Source organism: Tamandua tetradactyla, chromosome 1 (assembly GCF_023851605.1).
Source record: "Tamandua tetradactyla isolate mTamTet1 chromosome 1, mTamTet1.pri, whole genome shotgun sequence".
Taxonomy (NCBI): domain Eukaryota; kingdom Metazoa; phylum Chordata; class Mammalia; order Pilosa; family Myrmecophagidae; genus Tamandua; species Tamandua tetradactyla.
In genome coordinates, this window is record NC_135327.1 from 196,014,240 (window position 1) to 196,038,194 (window position 23,955).

General features: G+C 42.8%; 1 protein-coding gene and 1 pseudogene across 10 annotated transcripts in view; one reads left to right on the top strand and one right to left on the bottom strand.

Annotated features, from left to right (window-relative positions):
- The window catches only part of PRKAG2 (protein kinase AMP-activated non-catalytic subunit gamma 2), a 614,065-nt gene that overhangs the window by 343,723 nt on the left and 246,387 nt on the right, over nt 1-23,955 (bottom strand). The gene's annotated exons all lie outside the window — the stretch shown is intronic.
- Nucleotides 885-22,688, top strand: LOC143679786 (procathepsin L pseudogene; annotated as a pseudogene).

A 23,955-nucleotide genomic window follows, 5' to 3' on the forward strand; every position in this document is an offset into this window, starting at 1 on the left:
ATTCATAAAGGTAGAATAATCCCTATTCAATGCTGTATGTTTGAAACTGTAATGAGATGTGATTTAGTCAAGAATGGTTGTTAAACTGGATTAAGGGACGACATGTCTCCACCCATTTGGGTGGGTCCTGATTGGTTTACTGGAGTCCTATAAAAGAGGAAACATTTTGGAGAGAGAGATTCAGAGAGAGAGCAGAGAATGCTGCAGCACCATGAAGCAGAGAATCAATGAGCCAGCAACCTTTGGAGATGAAGAAGGAAAACGCCTCCTGGGGAGCTTCATGAAACCAGAAGCCAAGAGAGTAAACTAGCAGATGACACCATGTTTTTGCCATGTGTCCTTCCAGCTGAGAGAGAAGCCCTGACTGTGTTTGCCCTGTGCCTTTCCAGATGAGAGAGACACCCTGAACTTCATTAGCCTTCTTGAACCAAGGTATCTTTCCATGGATGCCTTTGATTGGACATTTCTATAGACTTGTTTTAATTGGGACATTTTCTCGGCCTTAGAACTGTAAACAAGCAACTCATTAAATTCCCCTTATTAAAAGCCATTCTGTTTCTGGTATATTGCATTCCAGCAGCTAGCAAACCAGAACAGGTGGTTTCTTTTGTAGCAATAGATAATCAGACTCCTATGAAACCTTGTAAAAGTTACTTAATTTCTCTGGGCCTCAGTTTTCTAGCCTGAGTGGTATCATAGAAGTAACTATCTCAGATTATAAATTAACATATAAAAACATAAAAGCACATAATGCATATGAAGAGATTACTATGGTGCATGGTAATCACTCAAAAAAAGCACTAGCTAGACAACCACAGACCTCAGTAGCCCCTGGTATCTGTGCATGGACCAGCTGCAGCCACCTCAGGTTTTGAAATGTGAATCTTTTGCTCTTCCTGACTGTCCTTTGCTTGGGAATAGCATCAGCTGCTCCAAAATTTGATCGAAGTTTAGATGTACAATGGTATCAGTGGAAGGCAGTGCACCAGAGACTCTATGGCACGGGTGAAGAAGGCTGGAGGAGAGCAGTACAGAAGAATATGAAGAGGACTGAACTGCACAATTGGGAGTACAGCCAAGGGAAACATCACTTCCCGATGGGAATGAATGCTTTTGATGACATGACCAACGAGGAATCCAGACTGGTAGTGAGTGGCTTTCAAAACCAGCAACACAAGAAGGGGAAAATTCTCCATGAGCCTCTCTTTGTTGAGGTTCCCAGATCTGTGGATTGGCATAAGAAAGCGTACATGATTTCTATGAAGGACCAAAGTCAGGATGGTTCTTGTTGGGCTTTCATTCTAGCTGGTGCCCTTGAAGGACAAAAGTTCCAGAAAATTGGCAAACCGAAGCAGGTGGACTATTCTTGGGCCAAGGGCAACAAAGACTGCAATGGTGGCCTACTGGACAGTGCATTCCAGTATGTCCAGGATAACAAAGGATTCAGAGGAATTCTATCCATATATTGGAAAAGACATGACCTATGGCTACATGCCTGAGTATTCTATGGCCAACAATACTGGCTTTGTGGCCATCCCTCTGCAGAAGAAGGCACTAATGAAGGTGGTGACAACTGAAAATCCCATCTCTGTTGGTTTTGATACAAGCTTGACTCCTTCCAGTTCTACATATCAGGCATCCGTTATAAACTAGACTGCAGCAGCAAAGACCTGCATCATAGTGTTCTGGTGGTTGGCTTTGAAGGAATGAATTCAGATAACAATAAATATTGGCTTGTCAAGAACTGCTGGGGTAGAGATTGGGACATGAAAGGTTACGTAAAGATGGCCAAAGACCAAATCAACCACCGAGGATTCACCACAGCAGCAAATATCCTACTATGTGACCTGATGCATGATGATAATGAAGGACTTGAGGACAGCATATCAGAAGAATTTTATTTTAAAACTGACCAACCAGGTTTGTCCAGAGTGATGCCCTGATGAATCCCAGAGTGATTCGATCAGTGAGGGGAAAAGTATTTGCAAAGCCCCCTTCGGAGAATGGTGAGAACAGGGAGAAATGCAACTTCCCCAAGTTGAATTGCTGATATTCTCACAAGCAGTGTGGACAACCAAAGCTATAGGCTGAGCCCCAAGTCTTGGGGTTTGTTCATATGAAACTTAACCCCACAAAGGACAGGTCAAGTCTACTTAAAATTTAGGCCTAAGAGTCACCTCCAAGAGAGCCTCTTTTGTTGCTCAGATGTGGCCTCTCTCTCCAGCCAACACAACAAGCAATCTCACCACCCTCCCCCTGTCTACGTGGGACATGACTCCCAGGGGTGTGGACCTTCCTGGCAACATGGGACAGAAATCCTAGAATGAGCTGAGACTCAGCATCAAGGGATTGAGAAAAACCCTAGAATGAGCTGAGACTTAGCATCAAGGAATTGAGAAAACCTCTCTCGACTAAAAGGGGGAAGAGTGAAATGAGACAAAGTGTCAATGGCTGAGAGATTCCGAACAGAGTCAAGAGGTTGTCCTGGAGGTTATTTTTATGCATTACATAGATATCATCTTGTTATTCAAGATGTAATGGAGAGGCTGGAGGGAACTGCCTGAAAATGTGAGCTGTGTTCCAGTAGCCATGTTTCTCAAGGATGATTGAATAATGATATAGCTTTCACAATGTGACTGTGTGATTGTGAAAACCTTGTCTCTGATGCTCCTTTTATCTACCTTGTCAAGAAACGCGTAGCACATATGGAATAAAAATAAATAATAGGGGGAATAAATGTTAAAATAAATTTAGTTTGAAATGCTAGTGATAAATGAAAGTGAGGGGTAAGGGACATGGTATGTATAATCTTTTTTTTCTGTTATTGTTTTATTTCTTTTTCTGTTGTTTTTTTATTTCTTTTTCTGAATTGATGCAAATGTTCTAAGAAATGATGACTATGCAACTATGTGATGATATTGAGAATTACTGAATATACATGTAGAACAGAATTATATGTTAATGTTTAATGTTTTTGTTTGTTCTTAAATTTTTTTAATTAATAAATAAATTCAAAAAGAAAAAAAAACTGACCAACCCTTATAGTTTAGGGTAAAATACTTGAGTCAGTAAAGATCCAAATCACGATTTGAATTCTTTACAGTGATAAAGCATTACCATTACTTTAATTATGGCTGCAAACATCTTTGTAATATTGGTTCATTTCTTAATGCTAAGTCTTGAATTTTCATTATTTTGAAAGGATATATAAAAGTTTACCTTTAAAAAAAAAACTTGATTTGATGAATAAAGAAAAATTGCAGCTAATACCTGATTGATTTTCAGAGCAAGGTACTTTGATTGAGCCCAGAAGTTGACCATAGAATTTCCTTCCTCAGAGCTTTTGATTAAAGGAAAGAGGCAAATTTAATTGTATGCTCTGATCTGCCAAGATCTCATCCATATTGTGGAAGGGAAATTTAGCAAGGCAGAATGAAAGGACATGTCAAACCCTCGGTGGTGAAGTTAGGGGCATAGAAAAGTCCCTGGTAATGGAGAAGGCCTTTGGTGGTGCTCTCTGGGCAAGCTCCTAAATGGCTGGAATGCTGACTTCCTCATTTATTAAAAAAAAGAGTTGGTGATTTCTGGTTTAGGGTGAGAGGGTCTTGAATATTTGAGTATTCCAAAAAGTCTAATGGAAATTATACATTATTCCAGTTGGTGGGAAGGTAGGCAAAGGGTAATTCTTAAGGGTTTTCATATTATTAACTTAAGCGTTTAATATAACCTATATATTAAGACATTTGCTCTAAGTATTTTGCCTCATTTAGCTATTTAGAAAACTACTTTTTGTGTAGATTCTTTATTTCTTTGAGTGCATTTAAGATTTTATTTACTTCTTAGTAGAAGGCGAGAATTAAGGAAACTATTTGTAGGTTAGGATAACAAGCATTAGGATTTTTGACTTTGGAGACAGTCGGTCTATTAAGTTACCTTATTTTATAGCTTTAACAACAACAAAAAAAGATAGTCACACGTCCACATGATAAATAAATACAGAGAGGTTCTATCTATTTATTCTCACACATATCCTAGTTTTTTTTTTAATTCATTGCTATTTTTCCATTAATATTTATGTTGGCAGCTGCTAAGCATGAGCAGCCCTCTGCCTCCACAAAGTATTTGACTGCACTGTGCCTGTTAATGTATGTCACTTGTTTCATAGGTGATATTTAGGATTTTAGAGGAAGTAGTGGGGTAAGTAAGTGAGGCAAACCACGGAATGAGGGACAGTAATAAGTTGATGAAAGCCAATGGTACATGATTAATCTTATTGTTGACAAGATTCTGATTTAGAGAATGAGCCGTTTGCAACATCTTTTTTTTTTATATTTTTAGTGATAAACTTAACATACAAACATACAAACATTTTTAACATACAAATTCCATACATGGTATACAATAAGTGGCTCACAATATCATCACATAGTTATGTATTCATCACCATGATCATTTTTTGTTAACATTTGCATCACTCCAGAAAAAGAAAGAAAAAAGAGAAAACTCATATAAACCATACACGTTACCCCTCCCTCTTACCAACCACTACTATTTCCATAAAATACCCAGTGTATTTTAGCCTTTGTCCCCCATTATTTGTTCATTTTTTTATCCATATTTTTTACTCATCTGCCCACACCGTAGATAAAAGAAGCACCAGACACAGGTTTTCACAGTCACACAGGCACATTGTAAAAGCTATGTCATTATACAGTCATCTTCAAGAAACAAGGCTACTGGAACACAGCTCTACAGTTTCAGGTACTTTCCTCTAGCCACTCCAATACAACATAAACTAAAAAGGGGATATCTTAGTAATGTGTAAGAATAACCTCCAGGATAACCTCTTGACTCTGTTTGAAATCTCTCAGCCACGGACACATTTTTTTATTTTTATTTTTTGATTTTAGTACAAAGCTTTTTCTAAAAATAATTTTTAATTTTTTTAAACATAACAACATACAAACAGGGGCATTCTTACCATATAATCATTCCATTCTTGGTATATAATCAATAACTCACAATATCATCACATAGTTGTATATTCATCACCATGATCATTTCTTAGAACATTTGCATCAATTCCAATTCAGAAAAAGAAAAAAACTCATATATACCTTATCCCTTACCTCTCCCCCTCATTGATTGCTAGTATTTCCATCTACCCAATATACATTAGTCTTTGTTTCTCCTATTTTTTAATACCTCTTATCACTTCCTTTCATTGATCACTAACATTTCAGTCTACTAAATTTATATTAGTACTGCTTGTGTTTCTTGCCTAAAACATGCCCAATCATGTTTTGTCTGTAGTTTATTGGGTCTATTTGATTTCAGGACCCTTTCATTTTTTTTTGGTTATTCTCTCTCTTTCATTGGTAGAGCACAGTTCTAGGAGGGAATACTTTGCTTTAAGTTTTAATCATGATATTATTCCTGTTTTTTCTTTTTTCTCTTTTTTTTTTTGCATAGGCAGGCACCAGGAATCGAACCCAGGTCTCTGGCATGACAGGCAAGAATTCTGCCTGCTAAGTCACCATCACACTGCCCCTTTTCTTTTTAATAACCCAGGACTAGAAACTAATCTCTTTAATTAGTGAAAATATTAGTTTATTGACTATGATCAGAAAGTCTGATCAGCAACTACTGATATTAGGAATGACTAAGTGAAGAAATTATTAATTAACAAATGCTTGTTTGATAGACAATCTTTCAAGACTTAGGATCAATGGGAGAAAACATAAGGATTCTTAGGAAGATTTTTTTAACTGTATTAGAACCACTGTGTACTTATTCATCTAAACATCGATCAAGCATCCACTATGTTTCTGAAATTGTGCTGGATATAGAACGTACAAAGATAAGACACAGATCCTACCCTCAAGAGTCTGAAGATGAAATAATGTCAGCAGAAGGCTTTAAGATCTGAAAAGAAAGAAACATAAGGTACCCATTCTCAAAAAGTCTTCCAGGGGCTTACAAATGGATGTCAATGCTCAGGATATCAGAACCTCTTCTATTCCCTACCTGATAAAACAAGAGAATGATGAACAAGTGGTGATATAGCCATATGATGGAATACTACTCAACAATAAGAAGGAACAAATTGCGTGGATGAATCTCAAAATCACTAATTAACCACAGACACAAAAGACTACCTGCTCTATGAGCCCATGTATATGAAAAAGGCAAAACCATATTGATAAAAAGCAAATGAGTAGTTGTTAGGGATTAGGGGTAGAGGTAGGGGATAGATCGCAAAGGAGCATGAGGGTACTTTCTGTGGCGATGAAAATGATCTAGATTATGATTGTGGTGGTAATTACATGGCTGTATATATGTGTCAAAACTCATTTAATTATATTCTTGAAATTGGTATTGAATTGTATGCAAACTGTGCCTCAATAAAGCAAACCAAAAAGTGACCAGTCAACTATTATCAGATCCACAGGGGAGGAAAACAGAAAACAAGCAATCTACTGAATGTGAGGGAAATGTCTGCATTATTAATCCTGGGATATTTAACATGCTTTTTCATCCAGTGGGAGGAGGTTTTTCAGGACGCAGCTGTGTTGTGGGTGATAGTTATACTTCATTCTCCAGCAAAAATCTTCAGTTTCAATCGGTCTCTTGGTGCCAAAGCACTGTGGCTTGTTACACCTATCAGATGGACACAGTTGACACCTCTTCTCCTCCTTAGGGTTCTGAAATGGTTAGCATTTCATGTTCCAGAACCCATCTCAGATGCACAGTTGCTACCAACCTAGGAAGAATGATCTGTTGGACACCAAAAGCCTGATTTCTTCCAAAGGTAAATCCCCAGCAATGGGAGATGTTACAAAGCTGAAAAAGAGCTTATATTACCTACCATTAGGCCCCTTGTTTGGGTCAAGGTAGTATTCAAAGGTAGTCAGGAGAGTAAACTAATGAAATTAAGCCCTTCTCTTAATTGACATATTACTGGATTAGCTAATCTCAGAAGAGGACCCTGAAGGATCTAGGAGAGTGAATAGAGAAGTTTAGATGGTGAGGAGATGGTCAGACAGGACAGCACCTGGATAAGGCCATCTGGAAAGCACCATGGTGAAGGACTCTAGACTTAAGGGGAGGTATGAACAGTGGGGAATGGGATCCCCACTGGAAGTCATGGACTAAAGCCATGATTCTCAACCATCTCTCTTTAATCCACCCCCTGTCCCTCCAACCACATAAGGAGAAGGGGGATCACAAAGCATCACAAGCTGAGGATACTGAAATGTGACCAATGTCTACCATAGCTAGTTTATCTCATTTTCAGTCAACCTGATATCCTTACTCACTGGCATTCCAGATTTTGTAAAAGTGACAATACTGAGACCCTAAAGTACTTCTGGAATCAGAGACTGGGTGATGCTCGGGTTTATTTCATTAAGTGCATTTTATGGTACTCTAGTATTTAAAAGTTCAGCATCCCTGTAAAATACATTGGGTAGATTGAAATACTAGTGGTCAATGAGAGGTAAGGGTAAGGGGTATGGGATGTATGGGTCTTTTCTTTTTTCTTCTTATTTCTTTTTCTGGAGTGATACAAATGTTCTAAAAATGAGCATGGTGATGAATATACAACTATGTGATGATATTGTAAGCCATTGATTGTGTACCATGTATGGATTGCATGTGTGTGAAGATTTCTCAATATTAAATATATATATATATATAAAGCTAGCTTTCCAGATATAATATGCCCAGTAGCTCCCAGTCAGAATTCTTGGGTCAACCAAACATCTAGCCATTTGGGATTACTGAAAAATACTACTTGATTTTTAATATTTTTGTGATTCCACAATGATTTCATTATTTCTTCCCACAAGAGAAATTGTAGAAAGGTAATTTTGATTGAGGGAGGGAGGGAGGTGGGGAGGAATTGCTAGGCTCGATGACTAGTTGGCTCTTGGACAAGATCCAGAAACTTCTCTTTAGATAAATGCGCTAGAAGCAAAAGAAGGCTGATGCCAAGTCAGTTCCTTCACAACTAAGGATTCTTCTCTCCTGCAAAGCCAGTCCAGAGCCCTGGTTCTTAGTGCACATAAATAAGACCTGGCTGAAAAGCTGGGACATTCTAATTCAGCAAGTTGGGGTAGAGCCATGGACGCTTCTAGAAGATTCTGATGGAGGTGGGGTGGGCCACACTTGGAGAAACACTGCTTTGGTGGGATTTCCTCAGTGTCTCTGATGAGTTGATACACTGCAGATTGCATTTGGGCTCTGGTCCAGTGGCTGGAGTCCCTTTCTCCCCACTTAGAAGAAAGTGGGTGGGGTGGGGGGAACAGATCTCATATACCAAGTAAGGTTTTGAATAGGAAGGGGAGAAAACGTGAACAGGAAGAAACAAAACCGAGGCAGGAGTTGATCCTTACTCCTTTCCCTGGCCTCATAAGCCACAGAAAGCCCCTCCCTCAGAAGTCCCTCCTCAGGGGTCAAGCCTCAAAACCGCCGCAATACATGGTGGCCTGGCCCAGTGCCCCATCTCGAGACAGCTAAGGAAGAAGAGGAACAGCCAGTCCTTCTGGGGAGAGCTGCTGGCTGGCAGCCGGTGAGACCATCAAGGGATCTGGGCAAGCCCTGGGGAAACTTCCTTAGGCTCCCGCAGGGGCCTTGAACTGAGGGGTTCTCAGGTCCCCAGGTGGGGCCACTAAAAGCCTCCTCAGCCTGCCTCCAGGCCTGGTTGGAACAATGTCCCCTTCTACGCCCTCCTTCCTTCTCTCCCCCCTCCTCCAGGGCCCATCTTTCTCTCCAGATTTCCCCCCCTGGAGTTTGTGTTGGAAGACCAACTGGTAAGTGTATTTCAAGGCTCTGTGATTTGAGCAGATAAGTGTGGCGATGACTCAGAGTGAGTGGGTGGTGACAGATGTATGCAGCGAGCGCTGAGCCAGGCTTGACTGATTCTTGTTAAATGGCTGGCTGGGGTCTTGGCCTAACATTAAGGGCAAATCCCACCAGGGGCTTGGGCTCTGGGAATTTGAGTGGTTTTTCAGTTCAAAATGGATAAATCCCTAGCCTAGCCCATCCCCTGTCCACACGCACACACACCCGAAACAGTGCTGGATCAGCAGGAGGGATCAGTAAGAAATCTTTCCTGCTTTGCGGCAGGACTCAGAACTGGACTCATTCAAAAACAAAATGCCCGAGGTAGAGGTTGCCCCTTTACCTGGGGCATTTTGAGGAAAGTCTCTGTAGGCTGCTGGTACCAGTTTATCTCTTGCCAATCTTCTGGGTACAGGAAGTTTCCCTTTTATATCCACTTCAGGGATTTAGATGCTTAGCATTCTTTTTTTTTTTTTAATCATTCTTTCTTGTTAAAATGCAAGCACCCCCTCCAAGGAAACATCCAGAACCCCTATTGGCTCATTCTTGATTCTGAAACAGGTTGTCAAATATCAGCAGAAATCAAATACTTTTTATCGTTGTGAGTCTCAGTTATCTAGAAAACTCACCTTTTTTGAACTCTTCACTTCCTTCCTCTTCCTTAGTAGTGATGGCTTTGAGTACTAGAAAACCCCAGATAATAGCAATTAAGGGATTAGAGTTCATCTAATTTTTTGGATAAGTTAAAATACCCTTCTAATCTTTATTGGTAAAAATATTTCTAAAAATGTCTTCACACATTTTCCTGCTTTAATAAGAATGAAAGTTGGGCAGGTTTTATGATCTAATGGCTATGGTGTTTTCAAAGTGCCCAGTGAGGCAACTGTGGGCTGTGCTTTCAGATGACAGGGCCACCTCTGTTCTGTCTGCCTCTCTGAGTGTCTGTTATCTTATTGACTGGAAACTGTACAGCAAGGCTCTAACTCGCAGGTGACTAACTAGCTGATGCCATTATTACCAGGCAGATGGCAGATTTCCTTAAAAGCATACATTAAATAATAAAATGCCACCGTATACCTCACCCACAAAGGAAAATAAAAACAAAAGACTAAGTCTGGCTTTGTTTTGCTTCTATTTTCTCCCTACCTCCTCCTATGCTACAACTCAGAGTGAGAGGTGACAAAGGAAATCAAGAAAGAAAGATCAGACAAACATGCCACTGTGACCTTCATTAGAAGGTTATAGCAGCAGAACCACATTGAGATACCAGACAGTGAAGAGAGCAAACAGCATTCATGCATGATAGCAGGCCAGGAGGCAGGGATCTGACTTCCTGATCACAGATTGAGAATGAAGTACAACTGGGATAGCAGGGGATGTAGGAACCAGCTAAACTGAAAACCCCCCTGCCATGAGTTTCTGAATAATCATCAAAGTACTAAGATCCAGAGACTTCTATTAGACAACTAAGTCAATTCAAGGCATTGCTTTGAAAGGTATTCTGCTAGACTCTGCCAAGATATCCCACAACCAAACACTAATTTATTAATCATCTCTTATGTGCCAGGAACTATCCCTAGGGTTACTCTGCTCTTCACACCAACCCTGGGAGGCAGGTGTCATGGTCTCCATTTTTAGAAGAAAAATCAGATTTGCGAAAGATTACATAATTTGCCCATGATCCTCAGCTGTTAAGTCATGAAACACAAACTAAGATTCAAGTCCAACTCCCAAGGAGAGTGCCAAAGAACTCCGGGGTTAAAGAGAGAACATTTTTGGGTTTTCGGGCATCAGTTGCTTGTGATTCAGTTATATGTCTAACCCAAATTTTAGTAATTGAAATTAGAATTCTGCAGTCTCTCATTAAGTCCCTTGTAGGGTTCCAGGGCCTTAAGTCATGCTTGTGGGAAAGAAATTTGGCCCAGGTAGATGAAATATTTGGTTGGAAAGCATGCAATTTATAGGTTTAAACTATCTCCTACTAATGGTAGAAAGCCAAGACTTTGGGACAAGCTTGTCCCCACTTGGGGTCTTAAGGGGGTAGGGGAAGCACAGAGTCTGGAACAAGCCACTTGCTTGCAGGTCCTGAGTTTCCTGCTAAGTCACCAAGCCCAGGATGTGAGCTAAGATGCAAATTTTCACTGTCTAGTTTGAAGTCTAGTTCTGCCATTTACTGGCTCTGCAATCTTGGTAAGTTATTCAAGTTCATGGAGCCTCGATTTCCTCATGTTTAAAGTAAGGAAAACACCTCCTAGGATTGTCCTGAGAATTAAAAGAAATGACATCTACGAAAATGCGAAGCACTTTCAAATAGATATCAAAAGAAATGACATCTATGAAATTGCCTGGCACCTTGCACATGGTCAACAAATATTTACTGAAATATAAAATACAAACAGCGAATAATATGGAGACAACTTTCTAAGAAATCAAGACTCTAGCTGACCGCATAAGGAGTTATCAATTGAATCTATCTATAAGAACTAATCGAACATAACTGAATACAAAATAATGCATAAACAGGTGGTTCAGTGGTCGAATGCTCACCATCCATGCAGACCGGGGTTCGATTCCTGGACCATGCACCTCCCCCCCAAATGCATAAAACAAAAATATAGGCATTAGCCTATATTAATCTATAGGCTGATTATGAGCAAATGCTAAGGGGATTTGCTAGAAGAGGATGGGGCAAGACTGGTCTGTACTGTACAGGCATCCTGTGGGAGAAGAGACAACACTTGTCCAAGGAAGAGAGAGGGCTATAGTTTGAAAGAGAGCTGTGAGCAGAAGGGGAAAACCCAAGATTCCATGAGTTAACAACTGAGCTGAAATGAGGACCTACAATTAGGATGTCCATTTCCAGGGACCCCTCCCTATTAATTAACGATTAATTAACGAGGTCAAGACCAAGCATCTTGCTCATCTTGGAATGTCTAGTGTCTGGAACACAGGACTCAAGAGTTTGTTTTACTGAAGTGTTGGTTCTAATACCAGCCTGGAGACCTGCCCCGAGAAGCAAGGCCTCAGGGGGTGGAGGGGGGTGGTAAACAACACCCGCAGCTGAGGGATCAAAATCCCCCAACCCTCCTCAGCCCACCAGCCTCTCCTCTCCCCTCTGTACCTTCAATACCAAGACCAGGGCTGGGCTCCAGGGGACTCTTTTTGCTTTAGGAAAGGCAAGAGGAAGTCCCTTAAATATCCTAGGTTTCAAATTGTGTTCACTGAATGAATTTTACCTTTCAATCCTCGGTTTGCTCATTTAGAAAAAGTACTTTACACCTGTTTCATAGGTCTGGCATTAGGGGCTAAGAAAATACAAAAACAAAACCCATCTTCGATTTATCTAGCCTTTGAAAGTTTCTGTGCCAATTGGGGAAGCAGCTGGAAAAGTGTGAAGCCCCCGAGACTCATAGGAAGTGGTTTTACCAGGATTCTCTGAACCAGGAAACAAACTGAGGCCTTGCAGAGGGGATTGTGGAGCCCAGAGGACAGTGATCCAATCCAGTTGCATTTGTTAATTGATATTCCCAGGAAACTTCATAAAGGGCCCCCATGTTGGCGTGATGAGCCCTCAGCTCCCCCACCTCCACCCCCACCCTCCCCTGGCTCTCACGTTACTCTTATTTATTCACATCTGACAGTACCTGAAATTCTCCTCCATTTATGTGCTGGGGCTTCTTTCCCAGGCAAATGTTAGCATCCTGAGGGTAGTGATTCTGTCTGCTCCCCGCTGCCCCTTCAGCCTAGGGTGACACCTGCTCAAATCCCAAACCTCCACGGAGCACACCCCCAATTGTCCCCACCACACCATCTCCCCTCGCTTTCAGCACTGCGATTCGTACGGCACAATTCAGTACTCAGTTCTCGAGAGCTTACGATTATTGAATTGTTTACTATTATTATCTTTTCTCCCCACTGAGACTGTCAATGCAGAAGCACAGAATCCGGCCTTAAGCTTCTATGATACCCGCATCGGGTTACTCCCAATCAGCCATATTCGAATACTAGAAATCACAGGCTTTAGTCTGAAGTTCTCTGCAGACATGATTAGTCATAGAAGGGGACACCAGAGGGAAAAATAAAATAAAATAAAATTTAAAGGCACTAGCTCCAAATGCTTTGCATTAATGGCAGGGAAGGAAGAGGAGGGCGAGCCACCCTGTCTCTGAATCCAGCATCCTCCCCACCCTCCCGAACTTGCTGCTCTGCAGAATCATTCAACGATTAAGGCTTCTGGGTCTTTTCCACCTCTACCCTCCTCCTACTCACCAGAGAGAATAATCAGTTCTCGAGTTGGTCATCAGGGAAGGCCACCTCCCGTCTCCTCCTCTTTCCCTTCCTTGCTGTTCCCTCTCCCAGCCTATCTCATTATTTCTCCAGTATTCCCCATAAGTTAAACAAGCAACAAGTAGAGCTACACCCTCCAGCAGGAGACAAACTACCTCGCTAGTGTGTATGTGTAAGCAAGAGTCCCCAGAGACACCATGGGCCATGCCCAAAATGCTCCAATCTTTTCCATTTCGGTCAAGTTTAATCAGTGATGACTCAGGAAAAGGGAAAGGAAAGGCAGAGATTGCCCGACTTTGCTCAGATTTTGAGAAGGGAACTTTTAGCCGGGTGGAAAGGTAGAGAGGAAACCCCACAGGCTAAGGAACCAGCTGTGTGGCTGCCCCGGCTACCCCATTACCAGCCTGATGGGGCCAAGAGCCAGAACACAGATAAGGAACAGAGATTAACACTCCCCCACACACACACATACCACTTTCTCTTGTTATTCTCTTTAAGTCACCAAGAAAAAGTTACATAAGGAGAAAGCATACAGCTCAATTGTAGAAGAGGAACATTTCGTTCAGCCTTGGGGTATTTAATTTAATAAGAGGCTCCTGGAGAACAAAGCAACAATTCAGCATCAGTCTTGCATGCAGAGAAGACAAAGCATTAAAAGAGAAAACTGTACATGACAGAACGTACAATCACCATGCATTTATAAATCCAGCTCCCTCTGCTTACTCAGCCCCAAGTCGTCCTGGAGATTTCCTCTTCCTGGATGTTAAAAAGAAGTGTCGGGTTTGTAAAACACTAAATGACAAGATGCGAGTGATGGGAGACAAACAGCACTCACAGCTCTGGAAAATCCTGCTGCCTCACTTGAAAGGTCCATAAACGAAGGGGGGGGGGGTTCCAGCCCCTTCAGTCCAGGCAAATTCTAGGGTTCGGCTGCTCTTCGAGCTGCTGCCACTGCACGTCTGCAACAGATGGGGACCGGGGCTGGGTGTGTTTCCAGTCCCCAAAGCAGCGCAACAAGCGGATGGCAGACAGCATGAGCTGGCCTGAGACAGCACAGGCGACAGTTCTTGTTGACTAGAGCTGGTTTGCTGCTCAGAACGCAGGCAGAGCACGGGCAGAGCCCCTCATTGATGGGATTGCAGCAGACTGTCATTACCACCTGTGTCGGGGCTGCTGGGGAGGTAACTTCTTACTCAACAGGCAAGTTAGCAGGAGGGAGGGCTGAGCGAGGTCTTTTAAAAAGACAGGCAGCAGGAAATCCGAAACAGGAACAGAGGCTGGTGATGCAGCAGTTGATGGCATGTGGGCTCAAGGTCCTCTGGTCATTACAGTTCCATGTACAATCCCCAATCTACCTTCAAGCAAAGGCTAGCTAGCTTTACAGACAGAGAACAGAGGAAAATAGCAAGTTGGCTGCAGGAATTTGGACTCTCTGGAGATACCTGTCCTTAGATATGGAGAATACAGTTTTCTCTCTGACAAGAATTATGGCTGAGGCCCTTCCAAATGTTCTATACTAGAGAAATCTCCATGAAATGCCCCAGTCCCCGATCAGAAAACCTACACTCCTCCAGAAGGCAACATGGTCCCTGACCTAAGGAGTGTACAGGCTGGTTGGGAAGAAAATGGACTTGAATCCTTAGGAGAAATTGAGAGTCCCAATTACAGAACACTGCAATGTTTATTACTAAATAAAACTTTCTAATGACTTGAACATTCCCAGCAACGCAGGAACTGCTTCAAAAGATAGTGAGCAACCCGTCACTGGAGGTATTCAAGGAGATGTTCAAGTACAGAAGACCATTGAATGGACTCTTTTCTTTTTTTGGTCAAATATTTGGTCAATAAATATTTCCCATTTTTATTGTGCATACATAAACACACCACATATTTAAATAATGGGATTTACAACATATAATTTAATATACATTGAATGGATTCTTGCATTGGATGGAAAGCTGGACTAGATGTTCTAAGGCCTCTTCTAAGATTCTATAATTTTAAATGCATGATTGAACTCGCAAATTTGTGGTTCATGAAGAGATATAGAAGTAGGAAAAGATGGATATGAGTGGATTATGCAGGGAAGGCTTCGCAGAGAGGTGACAAATGAAAATTACACGGTTGTCTACCAAGTGTGATGAACAAAGAGGCAACTGGGTGAGAGTTGGGGGCTTTGGGGAATTTCTAATGGTGTTGGAAGTCTGTGACCTTCTTAAGATTAATTTCAGCCCCGGGGGGTAATGGGCTCACTGTTCATCCAATGGGCCCATTCTGAATGGAGATGTCAGAGGCGTGGAATACAGTGGTGAGAACTCTCTGAGAACTGGGAATCCTGAGGCCTGGCTCTGGTTCTGCCACCCTAAGCAGCAGATTAACTGAAAAAATCTCTTTAAACTAGAACTCTGTTTTCTCACCTACATAAGGAGCAATGAGTTATAAGATCCACTTCAAGGTGCTTAACAAAACTAAACACCAATATTCTGGAATAACCAGGTCCAAGTCCTGGCTCAGCCATTGCTCAGAACCACCATCCTTCCTCTTAAAAAGAAATCAGAGTAAAGACACAGGCTCTGTACATCTCCCAGGGTTGCTATTGGGATGATGGATAAGAAAGCATTTGGGCAGCAATACGCAATGGCATGGGATGTGCGGGATTATCATGGAATCAGAGAGCAGCGCTAGAGCAAACTCACATTTTAGCAAAAAGCTGGCACCATTTAGTGATGAGCAAAGGACCGGCCTCCTGCAGCCAGCCCCCTGGGTACCCACACAAGTGGACAATCCACGTTCCAGCCAATCACAATATTTTCTCCTGTTGCTTCTGGAACTGGTCTTGCTAGGTTAGCTGGGCTAGTGTTATCTTCTGTGTGCTTTATTCCAAAGCATACAAACAGGCCTGAGGAAAAAAGTCTAATTAGTTTTGCTTGAAATAGCTGGAAATACTAGGAAAATGGGCACTGTCCGAAGGAGTCAAAGGTTTGCGACACTCTGAGGCAAGCCCCGAGGACAACTCATGGGGCATGAATGCCTTCTGCAGGTCTGACTGCAGCAATTCCATGTTTCAGGTAGCTGGTATCAACCATCAGGGATTTAGGAGCATAAACAGCTCTCCTTCAGTTTGCAAGCTACCAACCACAATTATGGTTCTTTTTACCTGAGTTTATTCTCTCTTCCAAACTCTCCACTCAAAAGTTCGGTTTGTGCTTTCTCGTCAGGCTCTGAGCTTTTTCACCTGCTCTCCTTAGATGGCAGAGGTCAGATCCCTTGAAATTCAATGCTCAAATTGTTGCCCTGATAGATCAAAGCTATTTAGTAATGCCCAAAGACCACTCCCAGTCCAATCTAATGAACTCTAATTTCTCAGATTTAGAAATGGCACATCCTCTCTGTTTCACCTCTAATCTGCTTAAACTCCCTTTTCCAAGCATTACCCTTAGCACCCTCACCAGACCAAAAAAGACAAATCAAAATCAAAACAAAACAAAACACCAAACACCTTCACTGGCTCCTTATTACCTACATAATAAACCCAAATTCTTCAGTATGGTATATCAAGCCAATAAAAGCCTGGCTCACAGTCTTAGTTCTGCTACCTTGAGCTTGCACAAAGCTATCCATCAAGAGTCCTCAGCCCAGAGTGCACCTTGCTGACTCTGCTTTTTGTATCTCTAGAACCTGTGCCGCCAACTTCACCAACACTACCACCACCATTAGCCCTTTGCTGGTATCTTTAGGTTATTATCCGGCCCCTCTCCTGGAATCAAGTTTTTGAGTGTACTTTTAGTTCCAGCAGGTTTGCACATGTTATCTCAACCTGCACAACAACTAAATAGGTAAAATACTAGCTTATCTCCCGATAAGGAAGTTGTAGTTCAGAGAGCTCAAGTTGCCAAGGTTACAGAGCAAATAAGTTGCAAAACTGGGGTTGTCACAGGTCCACCTCCTGCCCCAAAAGCCTGTATTTGTATTAACAGGTTCATACCCCTACCCCTTTTATGTTTTTATTTTGCCTATTTATATCTTCTAGTTTTTCTATGGTACAGGTTTGCTTATTTACTTGTGTAATTAAAAATAAGAGGAATAAACCTATACGTGGTAACTTCCCTTTTTGAAGTCCATCCTAAAGAAAATCTGAAATGCAAGCAAAGATTAGACTCTGCAGCAAAAAGGATCTGATAGCACCTAAGGGTTCAAAAATGGAATAATTGTTCAGTATTTTCTGAAAGAGTCATACAATGCAGTATTATGAAGAAGCATGGCAAATAAAAACAGTGACTTCAGAGAGTTTCGAATGATGTCATGGTGGTAAGGAAAATCTCACACTGTACACAGTATTAGCTCAGCTATATCAGTTTACATCACAGACTGGAAATACACATGCATACATGTGTCAAGAGAGCAAAGAGAGGGCTTCCTTCCCCAGCCCCTGAGTAACAGACTTGGATTTTATTTCTTAGTATCCCTGAAATCCAGCAGAAATCCTTTGCCAAACCCCATGTTATCTTTGACGACCAGACTCAAAATCAAATGCTACAGGCTAAGTTTACATCCCCGTGATGAAACCCTGCTGCAGAAAAGGGGTCTTGGCCCTAACAGCCCATGGCCAGAGCAGACAGCACAGGGCCTTCATGCTATATCATGTGACAAAAGTTGCAGACAGGTAGATATTAAGAAGCTTCCCTGATGCAGAGAAACACTGCTCTATAAAGCCTTTACTTGACCCCTTTTAGGTGGTCCACACTGTAACTGCCCTCAGCAATCTGGGGCTTCAGGATTTGTGCACATGAAAATCAGAAGTAGAGGGAGCAGAGCTCAGTGAAGTATTGAAATAAGTCTGTTCCCCTGGTTCACCCCCCGCCCCTGTCTTCACTAATTTCATTTGCATGTCAGCTTGAAGGCCATGCAGCCTTGGAGAGGGCAGCACAGCATGGCCATTGGCTTGGTGAGCCACTGGGAGCAGCTTCTGAGGTTCACTGGGCCAAGAAGCACTGTGGTCAATTCAGTAGTTTACTCTGAAACCCCATTTGCTATAAACAATTTGAGGTGAGCATTCCTGCATACATGAACTCTCTGAAAGATACTCGGGGGAGTGTGTTAGCCTCTGAAATACCTTTGCAGGCAATCAAGAGGCTGAAGAGGGTGTTACCCAACACCTCAAAAATTCTTGTGGAAATCTATACTGGAGGGTTTGTTAATCAGCTCAAAGGATACTGCAAATGCTTTTTCAGTGGTGAGATGAGTGGTGTTCGAGATAAGTGTTAGGTCAAGAATATCCTAAGCTGCAGTACCCTTGAGTAAACCAGATATGAGTTACCAACTAGCTCTGCAGCTACCCATACTGTAGCCCTCAAGACCCAGCTGCGTCTGATCCAGCAGGCCTCCACCTCAGCAGCCTCTGCTGTTAACTCTGTTGTTGTTTGGCCTGTCCTAGTCTAAGAATGGATAACTTAGGGGCTAGCTCAGAGCATATCTTTCATGCAAAATGGAGTCCTGAAGGGCAGCAGGGAGATTTCCTCTGAGCTACAAGAACAGGTTGTACCTGCTGCCTGAAAACATATCTAGGGGACTGGCAAAATCTCATCTAAGATTTCCGTTCATGGTAGCATACCTGCTGGCATCGAAGCTATCCAAGAGGACACAGCCTCATCCACCTCCAGCCACTGGAGGTCACCAATATTTACCAAGCAACTGGACTTTTGTTGAACAACCTGATTGGCTTAGATTAGTTTGCCACACAATCACTCCCTGGATGCTTCCATCCAGGTATAAGGAGCAGTTCCAAAATGCATGGATTGTAGAGGTGTTTGGAGTCATTAAGACCTCATACTCTGATTTTAATGTAGAGGAAGCAAAAGCAAACCAAAATCTTCCATAGGGTAAGTTTCTCCATCTTTCAAAGCCAAGCTCTGAACATCTGAAGGTCTTAAGAGATTCACAATACTACCTGGAACTTCTCATGTGGAAATTGAACCCAGATCACAAGCTCCCCTGAGCTTCAAATGTGGAATGGGGTCTTTGATCCCTTGTTACATACATGCATGCATATCAGCTGCGAATTTGTGTTTGGAGCATGTCATCTGCCAAATCATGTAGTTATATCTATCAGATAAGCTAATATGTGTATGAACTCTAAATTACATTTGGCCAGTTGGGAAGCTGAAGTTTCCATGTTAAGCAATGTGCCCAAGATCACATAGGTGGGTGCTGAGAGGACCAGGACTAGAACACAGGTGTTTTGACTTAACTTTGTTAATCTTTCAATTAGCTTAGGAGTGGGCTCTCAATTTTTACACACTGAATCTGGATAAGACAGAGACTAGCTCTGTTTACTGAAAAGCTGGCTGAGTTTTTTCACATGGCCCTGCAGTGACTTTTCCAACTTCAGTCTGAACAAGCCCAATGTGTGTGCACAGCTCATGGAACAGACAACAGAAGAGGCAAGATTTTCAATTCATGCTGGAGGCCAACACCCTAAAAAAAATGAGTACAAACCCAAAGAAGCACTGGCTGGTTTAGAGTAAATAAAACATAAGCATGCTTAGTTATTTGTGTGTCCAAAAGTTTAACTAACACAAGCCTCACCTCATCTATGAGGTCTACTTTGAACCGCCCCCTCCCACCTCACCTGTCACAATGACTTCGCCCACCCCAAATGCCCATCACCAAGGTTTCCTTCGGCTTCCATCATTTTACCTTTTAAGTAGGTCCTGTTACCGTTCTTTGACAGCTTGTACTTTCCACAGTCTCTGAGATTAAGCTCATTGGCTAATCAAAGAAAAAGCTCCTCAGACCTAAGAAGTAGGAATCCCTTTACCTGAGAGATGGGTGTATTAACCTTTAACTGAAGTTGCTTGGCTCTTGTGAAAGTGAAACCTCCATCTTCCTCTTTGACTTTTTAATTAAAAAACAAAAAGACTGGCCTGTCCCCTAACACAAGGGCTCTGTTTTAGTTTGTAAGGTGCCAGAATGCGACATACCAGAAACAGAATGGCTTTTTAAAAAGGGAATTTATTAAGTTGCAAATTTACAGTTCTAAGGCTGTGAAAATGTCCAAATTAAGATAAGGCTATAAAAATGTCCAAGCTAAGGTACCCAGGAAAAGATACCTTGGCTCAAGAAGGCCAATGATGTTCTGGGTTTCCCTCTCAAATGGAAAGGCACATGGCGACATCTGCTAGCTTTCTCTCCAGGCTTCTTCAACAGCTTCCCTGAAGGTGTTTTCTTCATGCATCTCCAAAGACCTCTGGCTGTGTGGGCTAAAGTTTCTGTCAGCTCTGTCGTTTCTGAGGTTTCTCCAAAATGCTTCCCCTTTTAAAGACTACAGTAAATTAATCAAGACCCACCTGGATTGGGTGGAGTCACATCTCCATTTAATCAAAAGGTCACACCCACAGCTGGGCATCCCACATCTCTGTGGAGATAACCCAATCAAAAGTTTCTGCCCTACACTACTGAATTAGGATTAAAAGAAATGGCTGCTTCCACAAAATTGAATCAGGATTAAAACATGGCTTTTGGGGGTATATATTTTCAAACTGGTACAAGCTCCTTTAGCCTTTTAGAGGTCTCAGCAATCCATCACACCTCTTGCTCTATCCCTCAGCTCTCCACATCCTATTCAACAAATATATATTGACTACAAACAATGTGCCAGCCTCTTGCTAGGTCAAAAGAAAAATAGAGGACATAGCCCCTAACCTTGTGGGCATTAGTCCTGGCAGGAAGAAAAGTCACTGGGACAAAGAACAAACATACTGAGTATCAAACAGTACCTTGTGCAGTACAGTCAACAGCTACCATGGAAGTTTCCAGAAGGAAGTGGTTGCTTTGGAAGAAAGTAGTAACAGCGCTTCATGAAAGGAGTAAGACTAAAACTGTGAATTTGAAAGACAAGATTAGGAAAAAACACAGAAGCACTGGGTGAGGGTGCTGGGGACCTAGCATTTTGTAAGGTACCCTAAAGCATCTTCTGCCTTGCATCCCAGTTCCTCAGCCACCTCCAGACACACTGGCAAGGTGCTGGGAAGCTCAGAGCAACTAGATCTCCATCGAAGCCAGGAGCCAGAATTGGGCTCAGGCTTGGCTCACACATAGCTGAATTCTGAAGGGTTGGGCGTGAAACACAAAGCTTGCCTAGTCGCAGGCAGGTGCTGAGATTCGCAATGTCTGTGACCTAAAAGGACCTCAAAGTCACCGATGACCGAGGGCTCTGGGCTGCCCAGGTGGTAGGAGGTCAGGCTGTGACTTAATATGAATGTCTTCCCAAAGTAACTGAAATCAACACAAACCACACAGAGGCACGAAACTATTTTTTCCTTCCAATTGCCCTCTATAACAATGTCCCTAAGCCTGTCCTCTTTTAAACTGAATTCATTTTCCTAAGCTTATTTTAAAGGATAAAAATCTTGAGTCGTTCTTTTAAAATGATGCTACATTGCTATAGGTTCAAATTCTAGCTTCACCATTGAGTAGTTAGTTCTGTGGGTAAATTGCTTCACTTCTCCATGCCTCAGTTTCCTCATCCTTAAAATAGGATTAATAGTCACTGTACCTACCCCATAGGGTTATTACACCGATTAAATGAGCACACACACACATACATGCATATTCTAAATATATTGTATCTGTAGAACATGGCTACATATACAATACATATATATATAGAACACTGTGTGACACACAGGAAGCACTTTGTAAGTGTGAGCTCCGAGTTTTTCAGAGGTTAACCTGGTCTGATTGCTGATGGAGACCAACAACCTGGAGCTAATACAGCCAACTTTAATAACATGTAACACAGGGAGTAAAGAAGGTCCACTCTGGGACCTCCAACTATGACAACAGCCACTGAAATGAGCAAGGAGACATTGAAGGCAAGGGCAGAAATGCCAGGAGTAGTAAAGGACAAAAAGTCCCAAGGGATAAAAACAGCAAACATGCAGTCACCTCCGGCCAGGCCTGGGGCTGGAGCAGACCCTTCAACATAAAGCTACAGTTTCCAAGGATGCTAAAGCCAAGGGCACGACTGGCTGCCCAGGAAGCCTGCGGCTCAGGGGTGGGGTGGCGTCAGAAGGGGCAGTAGCATTAGGGAGAAGGGCTTGGGGAGCTTTCTGAAGCCCTGCCTGTTGGAGCTAAAAGGGAACGAACAAACGACACAGTCTCTACTCTTAAGAAGCTTTTGATCCCGCTGTGCAAACAAGTCAAGGGGTTCCAGGAAGTCTGTGCTCCGCAGAACTGACAGGCATCAAAGGAGGGAAGTGTCTCTCCAGGCTGGGCTGGGCTTGGGGCGAGAAGGAGAGATTTGAAGGAGGTGCTGGAGGCTGGGTAGGATTTTCGTAAAACAGAGAGCTACGGAGTGAGCGGCATGTTGTGAGACGTGGGTAGGAAGGCCACGGCTTTCTCCCCTAGCCGCTGTGGGGAGACCTCTCTGGCTGCCACGCGAGTCCCCGTGGGGCCGCCTGGGCCCCGAGGCGGGCGGGCTCCTCAGTCGCCGCAGCCCCGCCCTCCAAGGCTCGGAGCCGAGGATCGCAGCCGCGTGGGCTGCAGGCAGACCCTAAGCGGGCGCCACCGGTCCCGGGGCTGGTGATGGGGCGGGAGGGTCACGACACCCCGGGGTCAGATGGAGGGCGTCTCCCTTCCTTCTCACAAATGCCTGTAGGGGTGGGTGGTACAGTGAAATCACATCAGAAAATTGTCAGCCCTCATTTAAATTAAAAAAAAAAAAAAAAGCCCTCCAGCGATCCTTCAGCTTGGGGAAGCGGAGCTGCTGCCAGGTCTGGCAATATCGCTGCTAACATCTGAATCTCCTTAGAATTCTTCACAGCAACCTGGTTTTCAGCTCCCACCCCACCCTCCTACCCTTCTCCACTCCCAAAGCAGGAATAAAACTCGACCTCAGCTGCGGAATCTGCTCCCTGACCTTCGATGGGTTACAGACCGGCTCTGGCTCTTCCGGGGAGCCCAAGCCCCAGCCTGACTCCACAGAGGGCCCAGAAAGGGCTTGGCGTCTGCCTCTGCCCCCGGCCCTCCCCACACGCAGAAGTGTGCCTTAGCTGGCCAGATGATGAACCAGAACGTTCACTTATTCAGTTTTGTTTGCTAAAGGGATTCCATAAAAATGAATTTTTCTCAAAATAGAATAAATGCTGAGTTATACTGAAACTTTTAAAACATTTTAATAATTTGGAAAGAAGTCATTTCATTGTATTTTTAGAACTTCACCTAATGTATGAGACCAAAGGGAGAGAGCTTTATTTTGTCCAAAACCTAAATTTTCTCTAGCACATAGCCTAACAACCTGTCTGGGTAACTCATTTAAACTACCCAACCACTTGCAGCTCAGAATGAGAATGAGGGCTTAGAATTCTGTATTGCTTAATTGTAATGCCAGGATACATCCCAGAGTATGTTATAAAAAGTATTGGCAAAGTCCCTCAAGGGATAGGAGAAAAAAATGTGGAACTATTAAACTTTATCACCAGGAAACCCTTGATAATGTCTCAAACATTAAGGACTCCCAAGTTAACAGGCGAAGCCCTTGATCTTGAGGCTTGCTTTTGTTAAGCTTATTTCTGTAGCAGAGAAGCTAAGCCTACCTATAGTTATGCCTAAGAGTTACCTCCAGAAAACCTCTTTTGTTGCTCAGATGTGGACTCTCTCTCTCTTTAAGCCCAACTCTGCAAGTAACTACGTTGGACATGACATCCAGAGTTGTGAATCTCCCCAGCAATGTGGGACATGACTCCCAGGGATGAGCCTGGCCCTAGAATCCACGAGATTGACGACACCTTCCTGACCAAAAGGGGGAAAAGAAACGGAACAAAA